The following is a 21501-nucleotide window of genomic DNA, read 5'->3' as shown; positions in this document are numbered from 1 at the left end:
TTGGTCAGTTCCTTAGGCTTCCCCACTTCTCATCCATGCACTTGGCTTTTGGCTTTTTTCATTAGGTGATTATGTTTTCCTTTTTTTCTCTCGTAGACAAAGACTCGTGGTTAGGTTTGGATTTTTTCAGGCTCTGAAGTTCTTGGTTGCTAGTTATGGCCTCAGCCCCTCCCATTCCCTAATATGGCTGTAAATATGAGTCATTTCTTATTGTTGCTTCAGACTAGATCCTACAGAGGACAGGGAATCCTGAGAGTTAAACTGATGAGCTAACATAATTTCCCATGTTGGTCATCTTGTTTTTGTAGGGTCAGCACACTGAAACTTCTCTAGTAGGTGCTGAGTACCTATAAAGGTGCCACCGAACTTGATGTAGTTTAAACGGCTCTGGAAGGACTACGGAGAGAATTTCTGTGAGTACAGGGGCACCCAAGGCAAGGAATGGACTTAGAAGGAAAATTTCTCTTAGATAATTTTCTCCTAAATTTTCTGTCAGAGTAATCATTATTGAAAGTCTGAATTGAATGAATGAGCTTACAGATCATTTAGCAAATAATTTCAAAGGAAAAAAATGAGATAATTTCAAAATGTATATAATCAGAGGGATGTTGTGGGATGATTCAGTGATATCACTTGTGATCTGCCAGTTACTAGGTGTTTTTGGTCATTCTTTATTTAGCAAAAGATAATTTCCTGTCCCTTCCAAAAGAGATACAGTTTGGGGGTATCAGCAAGCAATAGATTAATGGAATACCCAGGTGCCCACGTGAGAAACTAAGGGCAAGTGGAGAAAAGAAAAATAGTGTTAGTTTGATCTAAGTTGTTTATAAGGAGAGTCATACTTTTTTGGATGCAGGGGAAATATTGTCAGTAACTTAGCTTGGGCTAGGGAAAGTGGCCAGGAAACAAAACCAGAGACCCACAGGACAGAGGGGAACAAATGCTCATTTTGTAATTAAAAGAGATTTGTTTTTAGAAAGTGTGGAGGAGTCCAACTATGCTGAACCAAAGATTGTGTAAAAGGAATCTAGAACATTCATTTATTCATTCATCAGACACTGGTTTTAGCATTTTATTTTGTGTCAATCACTGTGTGACAATACAAAGATGAATAGATTTCCTTCTTTCTTGGAGCATATAATCCCTTAAAGCATACAGATGTGAACAAATAAATATAATTTAATGTGGTGAGTTCTGTAATACAGTTACATAAAGCCTGAAATAGCTGTATGAGATTTATGGGGAAGGTGACTAACCCTGCCGAAAGACTTAAGAGAGAAGGTCATTTTTGTTCTGTTGTTTGTCCGATTCTAAGTTTGTTCTCAATGGAAGCCACTCTCGAGCCACATAGACAAGTGGAGGAAGGCACATCAGGTAGAGGTGACAGCGTGTGCTAAGGCATGGAGAGTGAAAGAATGTGAGTGTTTGAAGAATAATGCAAAGTCCAGTAAGGAAAAGATGGGAGAGAGATGAATTGGATACTGTTATTTGACATTTGAATCGCTAAGCATCATTCTAAGGAGCTTAATTTTTATTTTGGAGATAATAGAGAAGAATTGAAAAAAATTACACAATGAAGCTTATAAATAGATTGGTGTTCTAGGAAAAAGAATTCTGACTTTAACGTGAAAGTTGGATTGAAAGGGAGGGAAGAGATTGGACTGGAAGAAAAGCGATCAGTTAAGAGGCCATCATAAATGTCTGGTTGAGAGATAATAAGAGAATAAAATGCTTAGTAAAATTGAAGTGGGAGAGAAGGATACAAATTAGTGAGGTATTTATGTATCACTGTGACTAATCTTATTTGTGGGTAAAGGAAGTGAACAAGTTGAATATGAATTCCCAGTTTCTGGTTTGAATGTCTTACTAGAGTTGAGAATAAGTTTTCAAATCTCAATCAAATTTATCTACAAAGTTAGACATAGACGTTGAGGGAAAATAATAAACTGGTAAACAGGGAATCAGAGGCCTGTACTAATCAGCTGAGTAACCTTGAATCATTAACTTATTTATGCTTGATTCATTTACTGCATCTATGAAATACAGTGGTTGAAACAGAGCCTTTCATCTCTAAAATCATGCCTCTGACTGACTACTTGTATTTATTAACTTTGTATTGTTGTATAACTTTATCCCTGCAAAAGTAGGTTGTCATACTCTGTAATATTTCCTTTTGAAAAATATAACAAGACTAGCATGAAGTAGGCATACAGAGGTACCAAAAGTGAAGTAAAAAGGACAGTGATAATACACAGGAGAAATTTAAAGAGTTTATATGGAATTTATGTTGAAAAACGATTAACCCTACTTAATATAAAGACGCTATTTCCTACAATGGAAAATGGGAATAGGGTGAAAGCAGCGCTCTTAGGTAAACTCCTTAATTTAAAAACCAAACCAAACAAAAAGGATCTAAGACCTTGATTTAAAAAGCAAACAACAAAAAAAACAAGACCAATGGCAAGATTTGACCAGGAGGGCTCAAGAAGTGCTCCAGCAAGCTGTGGTTTGTGAATTATTGGCCCCAATCCACTCCTCCTTGCATCCGAGTTCTTTGTCATGTGACTTTGCAGTTCCTATCTCTGGATATAAAGTATACTTCCCCACTCCTTGACTTTGAGGTCGGTCTGGAGGTAAGCTTCGGCCAATGAGATGTTAACAGTGACTTCAAACATACTGAGCGGTTAGGCTTACTCTCTTGCACCTCTGATATCTCCATGAGAAGAACTTCTCCAGTAGCTGCTGCCTCTTCAGCCTGGACCCTGGGATAACAAAAAGACTAGAACAGTCAGACTCCCAGTTTGAGGCAGAGCCACATAGCTGCCAGCTTCTATCGTACAACTATCAGCCCAAGAAGCACAGACTAGTGAGTGAGCCAGGGTTCTCAGTATAGTTTGTAATTTAGTATTAATGAGGCAATAGCTAACTGGTACACAAGCAGAATTTATTATTTTAAAGTAGCATATGAAATTTTGGGGTAAATTTTTGCTACAGATAAAATAATCTTGCTACAGATAAAATAAATGCTACAGATAAAATAAAATACAGATAAAATAATTTTGCTACTGAAAAAAAATAATCTAGCCATAGGTTTCCCCAATCTCTCTCTCTCTCTCTCTTTCTCTCTCTCTAACATGCACACACACAGACACACACACAGAATTTACTTGGCTCCTGAGATAATTGTTTTGAAAATGTGAAATAATATTCATATATTAAAAATTTTAGCATACAAAATTAGAGAGAACTCTATACCTTATAATCTAGCTTTAAAAAATGTCAATCCATTACTTTCTGTTTGTCTTTCAAGGAGCTGACTTTGAAATATAGGCTGCCACGTATTCATCCTCACCTACGTCAAATGATATTACATAATTATATCATTTTAGCACGATGCCAATAGCACAATACTTTTGTTGTTGTTGTTGTTGTTGTTGTTGTCGTTGTTGAACTTGAGGTCTGCTTTCTATATCTAGAAGGAGAAGTTCAGCATATGAGATCACTCATGGCAAGGTCCTGAACAGAGAGAAGCAATAGAGTAGAGCAGAGTCATTAAAGGATCAGAGCCAGTTAGTATCTAACCTCTGCCACGTATTGGCTGTGTTACCTTAAAAAAGCTTTTTAACTTTTCTTTTACTTTAAGGAAGTCATCTCATCTCTAAATTAATGATAATAAGCTCCTATTTGATAATGTCATTGCGAGTTTAAATTAAATCATAAAAGTTAAGAGCTCAGTACTAAGCCTACCATAAAGTAAACATACAATAAATATTAGATAGGATTCTTCCTATTATTCTCATTAAAACAAATTCATGTTCTTTTCACCAAAGTCTAAGTTTCTATTTCATGCTCAAATCTTTCAGAATTGAATCTGTGGCTGGGATCAATAATGATCAATATTAACTAAAAATTTGAGTAGGTCAGGGTGATGGTGTGAAGACTCAATCTGTTGGTTTCATAAACCACTGAACTTCACTTCCTTTCCACTGAATCTAAAAGTTAGAAGAATTCTTTCAGTTTCCAACTACCTCCAGTGGCTCCTCAAACTGCAGAGGGAGAGAATGGTTTTTGGATGGCAGTGTGCCAAAAGGGAAGGAGTTACATGATTGGTCAGACTTCTGAGGAAGTTTCATCATAGTTTTTATATTAACGTCATACTCTCATCTGAGATTGTCTTAACATTGTATCTCATTTTAGATTGTCTTAACGCTGTATTTTCATTTTAGATTGTCCTCCTTTGTATTACTGAAGCTAAATCCAAGTAGTGAGCAGGGATCTTGAATCCAGTTGTGTTTACTGCAATCAGTACATATTTTTACTCAAAAATAGACATGGATGACCACATAAGGATGATGAATGCAGGAGACTCACAGCCTACAGGTAAGAAGCACATGTAGGACAGGCTCTTGATGATATTTGTGAAGGAAACAAATTTACATTTGGTGAGTCTTTGCTATCACTCCTGAATCCTAACCTTCCCGAGAGAGTCAGTGTTTCCATGCTCTTCATCTCTTCTATCCCTGTCAAATTATTTTCAGCTATCTACCCAAGGTAGCTTATAAACAGATCCACACTGTGTGAATAAAAGATAAATGATTTTTTTTCTATTCTTAACAGCTTTACTTAGATAAAATTGACATATGTACATTGAAATGCACATATTTAAAGTGTATAATTTGATAAATTTTGACATACCTGTCATACACCCATGAAATCACAAATACATTCAAGATAATGAACATATCCATCAACATCAAAACTTTCTTCACACCTCATTATAATCTTTTTCTACTGCCACTTTCAGCGTGCTCTGCTTGAGACAGTTGTAGATCAACTTTGTGTTACTATAGATAGATTTGCATTTTCTTGAATTTTATATGGATGGAATCATACAGTATGTTGAGCACAATTATTTTAATATTCACCCATGTTGTTGTAGGTATCAATAGTTCATTCCTTTTTATTGCTGACTAGTATTCCCTCATATGGATGTACCACAGTCTATTTATTCATTCACCCATTAAAGAACATTTGGACTATTTCAAGTTTGGGATTATTACAAATAAAGCTGTTATAAAATTTTATGTATCAGTCTTTGTATGGGCATATGCTTCCATTTCTTTTGGTGAAATATTGATGAGAAGAATGGGTGAGCCATGTGGTAGGTGTATATTTAACTTTTTAAGAAATTTCTACACTGCCTTCCAAAATGTTTGTACCATTTCACATTTCTACTAACAATCAATGAGAGTTTCAGTTCTTCCATATCCTTACCAACATTTGGTATGGTCAGACATTTTAATTTTAGTTATACTAATAGGTACATGGTGGTTTCTAAATTTGGTTTTAACTTGCATTTTGCTTATGACTAATGATGATGCACATGTTTTTATGTGAAATTTGCCATCTATGTATCTCATTTCAGGAAGTGTCAGTTCAACTCTTTTGCTTATATTTTTTATTATGTTGTTTGTTTTCTTATTAAATATTGAGAATTCTTTATGTATTCTGGACACAAGTCCGTTATCAGACTTCTGATTCACAAATATTTTCTCCCAGTCTCTGGCTTGTCTTTTCATTTTGTTAACACTGTCTTTTGAAGAGCAGAAGTTATTAGTTTTTAGGAAGTCAAATTTCTTTTTAATGGATGATGCTTTTTGGATTGGACTGAAAAAATGTTTGTCTAACCCAAGATAACAATGAATTTTTCCTATGTTTTCTTCTATAAGTTTTAATGTTTAGGTTTTACATTTATTTGTATGATCTATTTTCAATTAATTTTTGTATATGGGATGTGATATGGATCAAAAATCTTTTTTTTTTTTTGCATATGGATGTCCAATTATTTCAGCACCATTTCTTGAAATGGCTATCCTTTTTTATGTCTTTGCCAAAAATCAAGTGTCTGTATATGTGTAGGTCTATTTCTCAACTATTAGTCTGTGTTTACATCAATAGCTGTAGCTTTATAAGTCTTTAAACCAGGGAATATTCATCTTCCAGCTTAGTTCTCTTTCAAACCTGGCTATCTTAGCTCCTTAGCATTTTCATATAAATTTTAGAAACAAATTGCCAATTTCTACATAAAAAAAAGGTTGCTGAGAATTTTGCTTGGAATTGTGATGAAGCTATAGATTCATTTGAGTAGAATTGAGATCCTAACAATTCTGTGTCTTCTGACTCATGAAAACAGTATCTCTCTCCATTTATTTATGTCTAATGTTTTCAGCAATGTTTTTTTAGTCTTCAGTGTACAGGTTTTGCATGTTTTTTGCCAGAAATATCCATAAGTATCTAATATTTTGACATCATTGTAAATGATATGTTGTTTTAATTACGTATTGATAATAGCCAGTATGTAGAAATATGATTGGTTTTATATATTGATCTCGAATCCCACAACATTCTAAACTCACTTATTAGTAATGAAAATTGCTTAATTTTTCTATAGGAGATGTTATCTCTTCCAACCTTGCTATTGAGTCACAAGAACCCACAAAAGGGAATAAAAAGAGACTCTGTATCTCTAAAATTGTCACCATTGTCATCTTCTTTCTGGTGATTCTAATAACTACACTGGCCACAATCTTAGCAGGTGAGTTGCCCATTTCCCAAATATGCTTTTGTTAACACTCTGATAAAATGTTTCACCATATGTGTGCCTTTCATACTTTAGCTCAAGATTAAGGGTAATTTCAGACACCTGTGTACATGCAACAAGCATATAATTCCTCTTCTATAAAATAAAGATAATGGCTGTACTAAATATTGTGAGGATAAAAATAACAATGTATATGAAATTTCCTCCTAAACCAATATTACTATAGTCTTTACAAGGTAAGGAGTTTGTGGTAAAATGTAAATCACCGCATTGCTTCCTTCATCAAGAAAATCTCATTATGAAGAAATATCAAAAGAACTAAACAGTATATTTGATGATATATTCAATTAGCAATGTGCCACAAGGTCCTTATCTCACCGTGGACTGGTAGTAAACAGTTTGTAGAACATTATCTAGCTGTGGACCACCTGGCCCTAAGCCATATGCTTTTATATAGATGTTAGTATTTTTTTTCTAAGCTGCTTCTAGTTGATGGCTGTGTTTATAAGAATGAAAATAGAGTTCAACGTGCAAAACATTTGTTCTTTCACTGGTTGTACAGGTTGTAATCACGGGGTCAGATTTCCAAGTCCTATTCATAATTCACAACCATACATACGGGTTATAGAGAATTGCACAAGAAAAAAATGTTACTGTCTTAATGACCACATTTTTTACACAAAATATACATTACTTTTAGACTCAAAAAGCAGCATGATACCTCTAAGCTTCATGATATTAAATTATGGACATATATTGTACAAATTACTTGAAACAATTTTAATAATATGTTTGAAAATGTATCCAGAAGTATATATGCATATAGACATCTATATAAATTTATATATGATTTACACATGAATATACATGTTATAAATGTTTATAAAGAATATACCTGTATAAAGTAATTTATAGAAATTAATGTGCATATATGTTATATATGCATGTATACATAACTGCGCACATATATGTAAATGAGTTTATATTATAGATATCTTAATCAAGCTTATTATATGAACTAGAGATTAATATATATGTGAATATATGTATATACATGACTGTATATGCACATATGTATTTATACTTAAATACATATTTGTATATACTGTGTGTGTGTATATAGAGAGAGAGAGAGAGAAAGAGATGGAGAGAGAGAAAGTGAGAAAGGGATCATTGTGTGAATGACACACTATGCTAGGTGTTAACAATAAACAAGACAGGTATGGTTCTTGCCTCATGGAACTTACTTAACAGGAGAAAAAGTCATGAGTCAAGTAATAAGGATGATGAGTTCTAGGAGGAGGACATAGGTAATGAAGATCAGATAAGTAAAAGATTTTGCCAAAGGGACATTGTATTGTGTGAATGGGCTTCAGTATTTACAGTAAAAAATTTTAGCACCAAATTATTTCTCATCAGGGCATGATGCAAAAGTTATAATTTTATACATAACTATAAACTAAGAAAACTGTTGCTCAAATAAGATCATAAATAATATCTATTGGTCAAGGTAAGGAAATAAATATTATTGATATTTTTACATAGCTTAAATTAAAGATAGTCATTTAGCTCTTCTGAGTAAAATAAATAAAGAAGAAAAAGAAAAAGTTTTGGTAAAACAAAATATGTATTTATAAAGCATTTTACAAGATATTTTCATACATAATACCCCATTTGTGTTTTTGAGTAACCTAGAGGGGTAGGGAAGTAAAGTATTATTATCCTTTTTTTCTTTCATTATATGTGAGGAATTTGAACTTTAGAGGTATTAGTTGATTGTCTAGACAGCTAAGCAGAGCAAAGTTACAACCTGAATCCAAGTCTTCTGATTTTTATTCGTCGTTCTTTACAACATCTATAATGTCACCTCTCTGTCTGATTGAGCTTATTTCACCCATAATTTATTTAAAAAGCTGAAATATATCCAGCCTGTTCCTAGTCAGGTTTTCTTCCAGGCCACCTCCTGAAGTTACTGCAGTCTGTCCTAGATAGGTGCTTCTGATTTTCCCTAATGGAATTTACTCAATGGAATTCTCAAGAACCCTCATTCTTGTTCCCCTGGTTCAAGCTATGTTTAAGAGAGTATAAACTTGATCGCATAAAGTATAGATAATTTTTAAGGATTAAAGCTGATATCCAATTTTAACCCTCATAGTGATTTGAATCCTTTCAGATATACGAAAATGTAGGCCGAGAATTCCATTTCCAGGTTTTGTCATTGGTGAATTAAATCATCCAGCATCTAGCATCCCAGTTTCCCTATCTATACAAAACAGAATTGGACTGGATAATTTTTAAGGTCACTTGTGGTGCTAAAACTCCCCTATTTCCTAAAGTTATTAAGCAACAGTAAGGAACATTTGACACAATCTCTGGGAGGAAAAATAAACAAGCTAAACTCAGATGGCCCAAGTCAGATGACTAATTTTGTGCTTTGGCATAAAAACAGACTTTTCTTATTTAACAGATATTGATATTTAGGTTAAAACAGTCTATAACACAACAAGTCAAGGATCTAATCAGATCTAGAATAAAAATTATTCTTACACTTAGATATTCTTTTTTTTTTTTTTTGAAGATCGGCACCTGGGCTAACGTGTTGCCAATCTTCTTTTTTTCTTTTTCTTCTCCCCAAAGCCCCTGAGACATAGTTGTATATTCTAGTTGTGAGTGTCTCTGGTTGTGCTGTGTGGGACGCCGCCTCAGCATGGCTTGATGAGCTGTGCCAGGTCCGCACCCAGGATCCGAACCAGCGAGACCCTGAGCTGCCAAAGTGGAGCACGTGAACTTAATCACTAGGCCACAGGGCTGGCTTTCACTTAGATGTTCTTAAGAAGGGTTATGTGGATTTTTCTTAGAGATATATGACCGTTATCTATCAATAAATGACATAATTATATACATACACAATTTTATAGATGATACAAAAGTTATATATAGCTATATCTATATATAAACATACATGTACACAAATACAAATGTATATTGTTTATATATTTTGTTGACATTCAACAAACAGGCACGAGATAATTATCAGGTACTGGGATAGAGAAAGAAGAGGAAAAATGGTAATTATAACTATAACACATTAAATTTGATAGTTCATTAGAAGCAGAGAGCATGGAAAGGAGAGTATGATCAATGCCACTGGGGTGGGATGGAGGAGATTCACAGAGGAAATTATGCTTTAACAGAATAGATGATTTAAATACAAGTAGATTCTTTCTGGTTGGACAGGGATGGAGTGTTTGATTGCTAGTTCAAGGTGGGGGTACGGCAGTGGAGAACATAGATCAGCATGAACAAAGCCCCAGATATTACATAAAGTAATACGGCATGTATAAGGGACTATAAGAAGTTTGGTATAGAAGGAATTAGATAGAGAAACAAAATGCCTACAGAAAATATAAAGCTACAAAAGTAAACAGAGATCAAATCCTGATGGTATTTTTCATTAAAGTTTAACCAAAAAGATAGACTGTAAACACAGTTTAAGCATAGAGTAAGCATATGCTTAACTGGATCAGATATATCCCACTTAGCTGTTTTATACACTTTAAATTGAACAGGTCTTTTCCCCAAATCTGTTTTTCCTCTAACAGTAAGTTTTATGAATCAGTATGCCATCAATCTAGTACATACGTCATTATCTATCTCTAATTTTGAAACAAGCCTTTAGTGTAAGATTTAAAACCTTACCATGCATATAAGACTGGCTCCTGCTCATCTTTCTGAACTCAGTTCTTGTCATGCCTCCTCTTTCTCTCTATACTCCAGTCATGCTGATCTTCTTCCTTTCTCAAGTGAAAAAGTCACTCACTCCATGGCCTTTCATGTTCACTTCCTCTTTGCTGAGAACATACTTTTCTCATTCTTCATCTAGTGATCTCTCTGCATCGTTAGTGTGAGCTTAAAAGTCTACTCCAATCCCCACCTCGAACGAGGTCCTCTCTCCTCAACACGTTTTAGTATCTATCATATTCCTTTTGTATCATTCCTTGAATTCACAATTATTTGTTGAACATCTATCTGGCCCACTAGACTCTTAGCAAATAATGGAAGGGAACATGCCTATAATAAACATATACAACAGTGCTTAGCACATAGTGTGTACTCACAAATATTTTGTTATTGAGCAAATGAGTGTCCATTAGGTAGTTGTATGTAGGAGATATCTGATGAGAGGCCTGGGTTGGACATATCAATTTAATGATTATCAGAATATGCATGATAGGTAATGTCATGAGAATGAATGCTATCACCTGGAGGAGTGTGTCACTTGAGAAGAGCACCAAGCCTTGAATCTGAGTAATAACAGCATCTACATGAATGGCATCCACCAAAGATTTCTTTCAACCTAGCAAGAAAATAAGTACAAAAATTTAGGAGCTGTTCTCATTTGCAAAAAACTACAGTGATTAATGAAGTCCAAAACCTTTAGACTGAATGGCCAAAACTAAGCTGGATAATTTTGTTCATATGGATAGATAAATATTTTAAATTAAATTCTACTGTATCTCAGAGCAGGAATTCAGGGCATTCTACCCCCTCAGTACTTAATATATTATTAAATCATTTTTAGTTGAAAAACACAAATCTTCCACTGAACACATGTCATGCCTGGATGGCTGGATTGGTTATCTAGGAAAGTGCTTCTATTTTTCTGAAAATACAACCTGGGCAGCAAGCCAGAACTTCTGCGCATCTTATGCAGCAACTCTTGCTGTATTCAACACCACAAAAGAACTGGCAAGGAAATACTTTTGAACTATAATTGTGTTTTCAGAGGTTATAGCTGATATACAGAATGCACACTGGAAATGGAAATGGTCCAGGAAAGACCCTCTCACCCAGCATAAAAGAGGCCCTATTCCAGCTCAGCTCAAAGGACCATAAAAAGAGCTCATATCAGGGTCCAACCACATTCACCTTACAGGTCAGGTCAGATCAAACTTCATGGTACAAATTACTGTGAAACATTTAGGAGATGACTTCCCCTGTTTGACTTTTCAACTGACAGTAGGAGTATTTAGAAACCAATTACATGTTGGGCATTTTCCCTTTGCTGTATATACAGCAATTTATATACTGCTGCCCACCAGAATGACCTCAACTGTTCCTCGAAGAAGTTCAACTGCATAATTACCTAGCTCTACATTTTCAAGTGGAAATAGAGCACCAAAATCCAGGGAATGTCCAAAATCATTTCCATAGTTCAGATCTGGGAAGCCTTAATAAAACCCTGCTAATAAGCTATCGTTCACCTACGTATTCTATACTAAATGGAAATTGTCTTTTGTGGGACTGTATTAAAAAAATAATGAGCAGAAAGTCATGACAGACCATTTGTCAGAGATACTGGAAAGAATTAATAAATGAGTCAGTATAACCAAGAAGATCTGGGAGGTCTGGAGCACAGAAAAGGGTAAATGGAGAAACTCAAAAGCGTACAATACAAACCCCTCAAAAACAGAAATAATGGAGATGTAAAATATCAGAGGTGGTAAGAGAAAGAAAAGACCTCAAGGAACATAGGAGTATATAAACATTTATTGAACACCTACTCTACCAGAAATGGACAGAGGAGGGATTGACCTAATCTGAAATTAATTTAGAACATTTTGCAAAGATTTTTAAATACATTGGGTTGACTAAAAATATAAATGAAGTCATACATTCTATAGAATAATAAATTAAGAAACTAAAGTGGGAAAAAATAAGAAAGTATCATATGAACATGGAAACAGAACAAAGAAAAGAAATATTTTAACTAAAAAATGTAGTCATTGAAATAATTTTTGGAATAAAAACAAGAGAAAAAATAGAAAAAGGAGTGCAACAAAATAAATGAGGACATACAAAAGCAAAATTGGTTCTCCAAATAGTTGGGACAGATCACAGGAAAAAGAGAAGACATACCCACCCTAATAAATACAATTACAAACAGCACAGATTTAAAAGGATAAAATATTACAAATAATTTTATGTCAATAAATTTGAAAACATTGAAGAAATCGATAATTGTCTAAAAAATTATTGAAACAATTTAAAAATTGGAATATATATAGATAGACATATTTCTTAAAAATTAAATGACAAACATCAAAGAATAAAAAATGTGTAAAAAAGCTGAAGTGTCTGAATAAACTAAAGGCATACAAAAAGTACAAATCTAACAGAATTCAAAAAAGGTAAAAGAAGAAAAAAGTAGTAGTCAGAAAACACAACATTGATAAATCCAAATATAACAGCAATTATGATAAAATGTTTTTAATTTAACTCTTAAAAGATAAAAGTTATCAGATTGGTTTGAAAAAAACAAGAGTCCGGTTACATGGTACTTACAGAGACATACCCTAGCGCGTGTACACAAAGACACACACAAGTTAGAGATGAAGTGAAAGGAAAAGGTATACAAAGCAATTACTAACCAAAACCAAACCAAACAAAAAAGCTGGTCTGGTCGTAATAACAACAGAAAATATAATGTATCGGAATAAATTAAGAAGATATATAAAACCTGAATGAAGCAATACTCTTCAATATATTTACTGCTAGCCAAAATTCTCCCATCCTAAAAGGCACCAAACCTAGAAAGATTTACTGGCAAATTTGACCAAGCCTTCAGAGAACAGATAATTCCTGTCTCATAAAAACCCTTTTAGACAACAGAAAAGAGAGAGAGCTACTCAACGTAATTTCTACAGAAGTTGTTATAGAAGTAGCACAACCCATAAACTAACCCATGAACCAGATAAGGACAATGTCCTCTAAGATCATTTCCAAATCTGAAACTCTATATTTTGATGGAGTATAATGAATTAGACAAAAGAAAATCCAAGAGAAGGAAGCATTTGCTATTCATCCTGTAAATCTACTTTACTACAGGATTTCCTGAAGCGATATTCTGACCATTCTCAATATTGGGTTGGACTGAGCCGAAAACCAGGACAGACCTGGAAGTGGATAGATGGAACCACGTACAGTGGTTGGTAAGTCCAGAGTGTGTAATTCACACATCTAAAGCTGGAGCTTAGAGCCCTTTCCCACCACTGAGAGATCTGAGTTACAATCCATGCACACCATTCCCCTGGAGACGTTCTTTGTGGTGGAGAATAAAATGAGCCCTGACAAAAAGCAGTAATACAGATTATTATACAAATCATTTAATACCTATAATATCCCAAACACAATGCTTCATAATCGTTATATCATTTGACCTCCACAACAATTGTAAGAGGTGGGTATATACATCTCCATTTTGCAGATGAAAAAATTGATGTTTAAAAATGTTGCATAATTATAATATTTTACAACGTATGTTTAAAGTATTTTTGTCAATAAATCCTGCACTTCTCTATCATATAGGTTATAGATTTTTTAAGGTTATTAAGCTACATTTTAGGCCAGGCAAAGTATATGAATTCGGTTTGCTTTAATTCAAACAATGTGGTATTGGGTTACAGAAAAAGCTCACAGCAGAGGAAATTTTTTCTCTAACTCTTCCAATCAGTATCCACTCATTCTGTGGCCTTTTTTTGTGTGTGTTTTGTTTTAGGTTTAAAATAATTGGAATTGGAGAATGTGCCTATCTGCACAAAATTGGAATTAGCAGCGCCAGTACCCATTTGGTCAGAAAATGGATTTGCAGCAAACCAGACACACATATATCAGGAAGTTAAGACATCATAGATTTAAGATGTTTTGCACAAATGTAGTTTTTATTCGTTTTAAAAGATATAGAACACATTAATGTAAAAGTACATGAAATTCATGCTTAATAATTTTCATTGATGTTTCACTCTAAATCTCTAAATTCACTTTTTATGAGTCTATTAGATTCTTGGCATTCAAGAAGTATATGCCTCAACATATTTAACAGTTTGCAAATCTCTTATAGAATAACATTTCTGATACATAATACGTTAAAATATGAATAAAAATTTAAATGACATTTTAAGATATTTAATCATATGAATTCAGACTAATGTCATTTAAAATTACTTGTTTTTCAAAGAACTCATGTTTTTGCACTTCTTCTTACCTTTATTATCAACACTAGTTGTTGGTTTTCTTTTAGTTTTGCAATATTTGAATCACTTGATGAGATTCACTCATGAATGTAGTATAATTGAAACATAGGATAATGTTTAAATGTGTTGATTAATAGCTAAATTAATCTCTTTCACACACCAACCTCACAGCAAACAATAAAACAACTAAGAAAAAGATTTCATGTTCAGATCATCATATGAAGGGCATCAAGATTACAAGTAAACAGTCTGAACTAGCAGTGTTCTATTTGTGAATGCCAAGGGCCTATTGCATAATAGATAATATGAATAATACAATTTGGGGTGCAGATGGATGAGGGAGTGGTTTGAACTTTGCTGCTCAAGCTTCTTTCTATTTGAGAAACAATAAATTAGGTTCTGCATCAGAATGTATACTTTTTCAGAGGATATTATCTGCATAATTATTCAAGGATAACAATATCCCTTTGTAAGATATAATCCTTTTCTTAAAGTTATTGTGAAATCTGTGATCTGCATCCTGTCCTGTACTGCTTAATGTACGCTCATTGATAGAAATTAAAATAGGTGTATTAGGAGAACACATATTGGAGAATGGGACTAGTAAAAATTTAGGAAAATAACTTAGTAAAGTCTTATTCCTTTTTTAAAAAATTTTTTAATTGCTTTTTTTGGTGAGGAAGTTTGGCCCTGAGCTAACATCTGTTGCCAATCTTCCCCCCAACCCCACTTTATCTTCTCCCCAAAGCCCCAGTACATAGTTGTACATCCTAGTTGTAAGTCCTTCTAGTTCTTCTATGTGGGATGCCACCATGGCATGGCATGATCAGCAGTGTCTAGGTCCACACCCAGGATCCAAACTGGTGAACTCCTGGCCACTGAAGCAAAGTGTGTGAACTTAATAACTACGCCACCTGGCCAGCCCTAAAGTCTCATTCTTCTATCTTCTATTGTAGACCATACAAAATTTTCCATCTTTTTATCTTTTCTCCTCACCCTCGTTTTCATTTTCTTTCTTCCATGCACTTCCCCCTCTACCATTCTTTATAAATACTTATTTGATTATTTTAATCTCAATAAGAATAAGGGAAATAATTGTCCATAGTCAAATAAGTACCAAGACAGTAAAAAACTAAAAGGAAAATTCCCATCTAATTAAAACTGACCACTACACGGATCCTTAGAAAACTCAGGTCTTTATTCTTTAGGTCTTTACCAGTTTGTACTGTATTATTACTCCATTGTTCTCCTGTATCAGGAGTAAGTAAAACTATTTTTAATGAAAACTGAATTTAAAAAATGGTAACAAGAGACTTAGCATTAAATCTACAATTAGTTTAGAAAATGAGAGACTGGATAGATGAAACTTCAACATTTAATTACCAAACAGTGTAAGAAGTACAAAAACAAATGCATAAGAGGTATGAAAATGTTCAGTGGCAGCAAAAGGAAGAAAGTATTCAAAACTTGAGAAAGAGGTGCCTAGCAAAGTTATTATAAGGAAAATATTTTTAAATTGATAAGTAAAGAAAGTAAGGGTTCTTCAGGAATAGAATTCTCAGGAAGAACATTGCCAAAAGAGTGAAAATCATATGTGAGTGTTCCAAGTGCTGCACAATTGAGAATTTATAATACTCTGGAAGCACTGGAATGAGAGGTGTAAGATAGGAAAGAATAAGAGTTGGGGTTGAGGTAAGAGATGGGGAGGGAGGGAGGGCATGATTTAAGGGGAATTGTACAACATGCTAAGTGAAGTGCAGCCTTGATGCTCTACATTGCTGTTCTATAGTTATTGAATATTTGTAAATAGGAATAGTGCTATCTTTAAATATAACTCTCAGGACAGTATAAAATCAAACTGAGGTACTAAGAAAGTATTTAGAAGGCTTTTCAACTGCCTAGAAGAAGAAATGATAAGAGCAGTGGTAGAGAGAATGGGGAGGAGTGAATGAATTCAGGAACTTTTTCAGGAATAAACTCTTAGAAAATATCGGGTGAGGGAGATTAAGGAGAAATAGTTAAGAATAAATTACAGGTTTCTCTGTAAGTCAATCAGGTGAATAGTGGTGCTATTAACTGATATAAAAAAAGATATTTCAGAATTACTGAGTTTCGGGAGTCCATAGGAAATCCCAGTGGAAATGTTTAGCAGGAAGTAGGATGTTTGGAGCAAGTCTGGCTGGATATAGGGAATTGATGTAGATGGAGCTGAAAAGATCTGAGGTAAAAGCTTACATGACAAAAGTAGAAAAGTGAATGGTAGCAAAGAGCAGATAATTATTTGCTTTAAGGAAAAATAATTTTCTTCCACATATACTTATTTCTTAAGTTTTTTTTATTGTTTAGGTGAGGCCTAAATTAAGGTCAAGTTTTGTCACAGAGCTGAATCTGTGCTTATAAGAGCATAAGTAGAACAGTAGTAAAGCTTCAGACAAATAAATCAGTTCATATGTATTTACAGAAGCATAAAATAAGAGTAATGCATATTTTTCAGATTCTATAGTAATCTGAAGTATTGGATCTGCAAAACTTCTAACACTGAATAGTGTACAGACCAAGTAAGAAAATGTACTAATGCTTCTTTTCTCTTTCAAGTTATAGTTTTAAAAATTACATCTTCACTGTATCAGCCCTCTCTAATAATAGAGAAACAATGTTAAGAATCTTTTTGTGTAACTAATGCTTTTATGGTACCAAATGCTATTTCATAGTTAATGGCATAGATTTTAAATTGCCTCAAATTTGTTAATGAATACTAAAATAAAGTTCTTACTTTAAGAGCAAATTGAGAGTTTTGCTGCTTTTTAAATAAAATCACAAATATTCTCACATGTCTCTTGTGGAATGACAATGAATAATTATGCCTGGAAGTGCATCTCTAAAATTTTGGAAAGATAACTTCTAAGGGTTAAAATTTCTTTATACTAGATTAAAAGTTTTGTTATACTTTTAAGCATTATTTACATATATGCACTTAAACGTAAGAATAAATGTATGTGTGTGTATATATGTATACTCTTAAAAATACATAAAGTAGGAAAGTAACATGTTAATTTTTACAACAATTAGTGGGAAAGCCAAGGTATTCAAAACAATGAAGTATAAGTGGGGAATAAATATGTTTAGGAATATAATCTTATTATTATGTGAGAGTAAATATATGATACCTCATTTGACTTGAATGATTCTTACTTGGAAATGCAAATGTTAACTCAGTTAATACATGGTATCTATGGACAGATTTTCCCAGAATAGTAAGTTAATACTTATGGACATTTTACAATTAAGGCTTTATTGATTGATTCTCCTATCTTCTTGGAGTTCTGCTTTTCATTTTGTCTAAAGCAATACCCAACATGCACCTCAGGCCTACCACACTTGAGTTGCCACATCATCCAATATACATTCTAACTATTAAAATAATCCCAATTTGTCTTTGGCTTTTAGGAAATAAACTATTTTCTTGGAATTAAAAAGAAAATCAATAGGAAAACAATGATAATGGTGGAAAGGGAGCCCACAATAGAATAAACAAGAAAAGGAGTATGGAGAGTTCATGCACTTTAACCAAGTGTACTCAAACATGTTCATCCTGCTGAACTGGCTGCTCAAAAAATAAACAAAGCAAAGCTTTGAAGGGCAGCATTCAATAAAGTTCACCTTGCCACATCAACAAAATGTCAGAGAGAAACATGTTGAGAGTGGCAACTGTGCAGGTGTGACTTGCCATTTCTGTATTTTCACATTTCTATCATACCTAATGTTAGGTATTTTTTCGTTGTTAGACATAATGCATCAGATGCAGTCAAAAATAGTTAACATAGTATAAATTATTTCAAAGAAAAAAGGACCAAAGAGCAATGGAAGCAGAAAATGACACAATAAAAAAGATTTCAGGAGCAAAGAAATATCAACTACTTTTCCATTCTGGGAGAAAGAAGGCGGATTTATCACTCAATTTGAATGAAGGAATAAGTGGGAAGTTGAAAGCAGTCTCATCAGAGCCCCTACCTAGCGAAGCAATGATTTTCCCCAATTGCAAACCCATACAAAAACACATAAGCATGCATACGTTATAAAGAAATCTAAAGCTTAAGACAAAAACTTTTGAAGGGCCATAAATTATAATTATCACCTTTATTCCTAAAGATTTTTCCACTGAGAATCTTCAATTTACATTTTTTTAGTATGCTCCCTTCCCCACTAACAGGACCACTATATAATTAAAAATATTAGATCATCATGGCAATGTGAGAGGATCCCTTTATTTCTCCCCTTTAATCAATGGTGATAGAACATCCATAACCCAATAAATGCTACATTGCCCAACACAATAGGTTTACTGAAGAGATGCACACATTGGTACATATGAAGGTGGGTGGACTGGAGCAGATAGAGGAGGCTAAACAAGGGAACAGCAGAGACAGAGCCCAGGACCCTGGATTCCCAGCTGTGGTGACTAAGCCAGCCACATCTAGATCCTGAGAACTCGGTGGGCAGCAGTGAAGGTGTGCCTGCAACTCCAGCTAGCCAGTTCTGGCAACACATGCAGCAATAGGAAGTAGAATAGCAGCAGAGGTGGAGCCCCGTGAGCCCAGACCCCTGGCTATGGCTTGGAGCCTAGTAGCAGCAGTGGAGGTGTGTACATGAATCCAACATCCCAATGCTGTGATGCCTGCAGCCACAGGTAACAGGCAAAAGCTGAGCTAGTACTCCCAAATGTGGCTCCCTCCTCACCCTCCTCCTCTCCATGCCACGGTGGCAAAGCTTCCAACCCAGGTGATCCCAAACACAGCTGAGGCCTCAGTGATCCCTGTGACCTCTAATGGTGAAATCAGGGAGGACAGTTACACCAGCAACAGCAAGGCATCAGTGACCCCCAGAGGTATGGGCAGTGATGGCAAGAGTACCAGTGACGCTCTGAATAGAGGCAATGGAGGGTGCAATGTGGAGATCCTCAAATATAGCCAGAGACAGCTCAGGTAAGAGAAACCAAAAACTAGCACTGTAGGACCACCTACTGAAAAACAAAAGAAAGACTTCTAAATCTCCAAGTGGTTGAAAAGTTTGAATCAAAACTAACAAAGTTATGTCTAAATAAGAAACGTGTTTACTATAACAAATGCACCAGCAGAGGAATAACTCAGCAAACATCACAAAAAGCCTTGGTAACATGGCATCACGATAAGAAAACAATTCTTCAGAAACCAAACATAAACTCATGGAAGACTGTGATCTAACTGATAAAGAATTCAAAATAGAAAATGAGCTACAAGAAAATTAAGAAAGGTGGTTCAACAAGAACAGGGACAAAATCATTAAATAAGGAATTCTTTACCAAAGAAGTTGAAATGCTAAAAAAGAACCAAACCGAAATTCTGGAACTGAAGAACTCAATAAATGAGATGAAGAATAAATTAGAAAGCATTGGAAATAGAGCAGATCATGTGTAAGAGAGCATTAGAGAGCTTGAAGAGAGACCTAGAAACAATGCAGGTAGAAGAAGAGAGAAAACTAAGACTTAAAAACAATGTATAAATTCTATAAGACTTATCGGACTCAATTAGAAAGGGCAACATAAGGATAATGGGTATCCCAGAAGGAGAAGAGAGAGAGAAAGAAGCAGAGAGCATATTCAAAGAAATACTAGCAGAGAGCATCCAAACCTGTGGAAAGAACTGAATATACAAATCCATTAAGTTAAAAAAATACTCAACTCTCTCGACACAAAAAGACCTTCTCCAAGACACATGATAATAAAACTGTCAAAAATCAATGACAAAGAAAGAATATTAAAGGAAGCTAGGGAGAAAAAGACAATAATCTACAATAGAGCCCCTATTAGGCTATCAGTAGATTTCTCAGCAGAAACTCTACAGATCAGGAGAGACTGCAAAGACATGTTCAAAGTATTGAAAGATAAAGACTGTAAGCCAAGAATACTCTATCCAGAAAAGTTACCATTTAGACATGAAGAAGAAATAAAGGCTTTCCCAGATAAACAGAAGCTGAGGAAGTTCACCGCCACTAGACCTGCCTAATAAGAAATGTCAAAAGGAGCTTTCCTCCTGAAATACAAAGGCAAACTATACAAAGCTTTGAGCAAGGTGATGAATAGATAGACGGAATCAGAACATTGCAACACTGTTAGAACAGGATAGTATACACTTAATTATAACATAAAGACTAAAGGGAAAAGAAGCATTAAAAATAACTCTAACTACTTCAACTTGATAACAAACTCACAATACAAAAAGGGATAATTTATGACAACAAAAGCAAAGAAGGGGAAAAGTAAAAGGATGAAACCTGCATAGCCAAATGAAGATAAGATGCTATCAGCAGAAAAAGGACTATCCTATCTATGATAACTTTTATGTAAACCTCATGGTAACCACAAAACAAAAATTCACAGCAGAGTCACAAAACATAAAAAAAAGACAAAACTGAGAAGCACATCACAGAAAACCACCAAACTAAGATGACAGACAGATATACAAGGAAAAAGAAATAATGAAAATATGGAGCAATCAGAAAGCAAAAGATAAAATGGCAGTATTAAGTCAGCATATATCAATAATCACCCTAAATGTAAATGAATTAAATTCACCAATCAAAAGACACAGAGTTGCTGGATGGATTGAAAAGCAAGAGCCAACAATGTGCTGCCTTCAAGAGACCCATCTCAGCTCTGAAGATAAACATAGTCTCAAAGTGAAGGGATTAAAGATGATACTCCAAGCAAATGACAACCAAAAAGAAAAGAAAGCAGGTGTAGTCATAATTATGTCAGACAAAATAGACTTCAACCCACAAAAGAGACAGAGATGGACATTATATAATGATAAAAGGGACTATCTTTCAAAA

General features: G+C 34.3%; 1 long non-coding RNA gene across 1 annotated transcript; it reads left to right on the top strand.

Annotated features, from left to right (window-relative positions):
- The first annotated feature begins 296 nt into the window (after positions 1-296).
- Positions 297-16321, top strand: LOC139041607 (uncharacterized). The gene is made up of 5 exons (XR_011497071.1): positions 297-413; positions 4227-4380; positions 6452-6595; positions 13490-13593; positions 14160-16321. It is a non-coding gene; the product is annotated as an uncharacterized lncRNA (long non-coding RNA).
- The last annotated feature ends 5180 nt before the right edge of the window (positions 16322-21501 follow it).

The sequence above is a fragment of the Equus asinus genome, chromosome 22 (genome assembly GCF_041296235.1).
Source record: "Equus asinus isolate D_3611 breed Donkey chromosome 22, EquAss-T2T_v2, whole genome shotgun sequence".
NCBI classification, from domain to species: domain Eukaryota; kingdom Metazoa; phylum Chordata; class Mammalia; order Perissodactyla; family Equidae; genus Equus; species Equus asinus.
Note: the sequence above shows the minus strand (reverse complement) of the source record. Positions and strands in the feature narration are given on the sequence as shown.